The sequence below is a fragment of the Empidonax traillii genome, unplaced genomic scaffold (genome assembly GCF_003031625.1).
Source record: "Empidonax traillii isolate 1590-97213 ecotype Southwest subspecies unplaced genomic scaffold, ASM303162v1 scaffold158:size1480230, whole genome shotgun sequence".
Classification (NCBI taxonomy): domain Eukaryota; kingdom Metazoa; phylum Chordata; class Aves; order Passeriformes; family Tyrannidae; genus Empidonax; species Empidonax traillii.
This window is the reverse complement of record NW_020955351.1, coordinates 1,264,042-1,266,328: the sequence shown is the minus strand read 5'-3', so window position 1 is coordinate 1,266,328 and position 2,287 is coordinate 1,264,042.

Genomic DNA, 2,287 nt, shown 5'->3' with positions numbered 1-2,287 from the left:
CGCCCGGAAGAGCCCGCGCGTCACCCGGGAAACAGCTCCCGCCCCCGGCCGCGCTTCCCCCGCCGCCCGCGGGGGATGCGGGTTCGAGTCCCGCGGGGCGCGGAGTCGCAGGGTGGGCCGGGTGCGAAGGGACCGCGGCGGGGTCATCCGGTCCGACCTCCCTGCTCGGGTTGGGTGGTCCCGGAGCGCACGGCACAGGGCTGTGTCCAGACGGCTCTGGAACATCTTCAGCGAGGGAGACTCCACGGCCTCTCTGGGCAATCTGTTCCCGGTGTGCGGTCACCGCGCAGCAAAGCCAATGGAGTTGAAGAAGTATGGAGTGGGGTGCAGGCACGTGGGGTGCAGAGTGGGGTGCTGGGTGACATGGGGTGCAGGCACATGGGATGGACAGCTTGGGGAGGGGTGGGGGCGCTGGGGCTCTGGGCACAAAGTGCCCATTCAGGGCCACCCCACATCAGTGGCACCCGGCCCCGCGAGTGCCACGCACGTGGGGTGAGGAAACATTCGAGTAAAAACCCCTTAATTCCGGGGGGTGCGAGGGGTGGCTCGCTAAACCAGTAGGTTTAGCCCGCCTTTAAGCAGTGGGATTTAGCCAAAGGATCCGGTGCCAGCACAGCGTGGGAGCTTTTGCAAGCCCCGTGCTCACGTGGAGTGCGAGCTGATGCTGCCGAGCAAGGGGAGCAGGTGTGCCCAGGGCCAGGGCCCGTGGTGAGGGGGATAACTAGACCTGGGAGAGAGATCCCCTTGGGGCTCCATCACAACACGCCGGGGTAGGTCCCCCCTTGGGGCTGCCACCCCTTTACTTGAGACCTCTTTCCCCAGGAGAAGGCACTCATTTGGTGATGCCAGGCGTTCTATGTGTGTCTGCAAAACTACTTCATCTGTGATGAGCATGCATGGACCAAGGTGCCCAGGTGGCCCAAGGGTCACTCTGGTGCTCTCTACCACCCCAACAGAGCACTATTGGGTCTGTTTGGGAACCCTCACACTGACAGTGTCCCCTCACTGCACTGTCTTGCCCGCTGGGCTGCAGACAGAGGTCAAACGAGCTTTAGGATGGAGCTGAGCCTTGCACCAGGGCTAGTGTTGAAAGGGGTCAGGAGGGCTGAGGGTCTCCTCTGAAGGGCAGTCCCCAGTGGCTCTGGCTATTGTGCCTCTGGCCATGGCAGCATTGCTCAGGGTTTTGGCACAGGTCCCAATTTTCCCTCAGCAACACCCCCGCCTTTCATCTGGAGTCTCGTGCCTTCCTCCTCCTCCCTCCCTCACACTGGGGTCTCAGCTCTGTTTGCAGGACATCCCTGTGTGGAACCCAAATCCGTAAATCCCAGAGGTATTACAAAACATGCCTTGTGTAAGCCACTTCAGCCCTGTTCTGGTGCTTAGCCCGGCCCTGCCACCTCCCCAAAATCCCCATCGCTGTAAGAGCCCAGCTGAGCTCCTCTCCTGGGCTTGAGCACAGCTCTGTCCTCACCACATCCTCACCCAGCTCCCACAGTCATGGACCCAAAGAGTTAAGGCTACAAGGGCTCTACTGCTCTATTCAGCTTTAGCGTGCTGGGGCATCCCAGAGAAACTTATTTTGCCATCCCGCTGCACCCCCATGTGGACTCACTGTGGTCCCTGCCACCTCCCAGGGCTCCCCTCCCTCACAGATCTGTGGCAGCACCCTGGGAGTGAAATGGGTTCCAGTTCCCAAAGATCCAAGCACTTGAGGATGCTGTGAAAATTCCATCCATGTTTTTTTACTGTAAAAGCTGAAAGGGGCCCCATGTGGATGCTGGTTTGGGTGACCTCACTGGGGAGGAGTTGGAGAGCCCCAGGACAGACCAGTCCCAGGAACATCCTCTGCCACAGTCCCGTCCCCACAGTTGGACTCTACCCACACGGCCAAATCCACAGCAGGACATTACCAGGGTTTTTGGGGCAGAAGCTGGGGAAGAGACCTGTCCTGCTCTCCCTGGGGAGCAGGCTGGGATGGCAGGCTGCCCACCACCTGCCTCTGCTCCTGCCCTGTGCTAATGAGCGAGTTACACAACAAGGAGCTTTTATACTTTGTTAATCGGGTCCGGCATCCCAGCCCGCCTCTCCACGCACGCTCCTGCTGGCCGGCCGAGCCCCAGCTCCCTCCTTCCCTCTCCTCAGCTGCCTTTTGTAATGTTTTAATGGGGTTTTTTGCCTGGGTTGTGCTGACTTAATTACAAAGCTGCAGTGAGTTGATGCCTTGTGACGGTCTAATCCCAACCCGGTGACTCTACAAAGCTTTCGTCCGGCTTTCTCACTGCTCCAC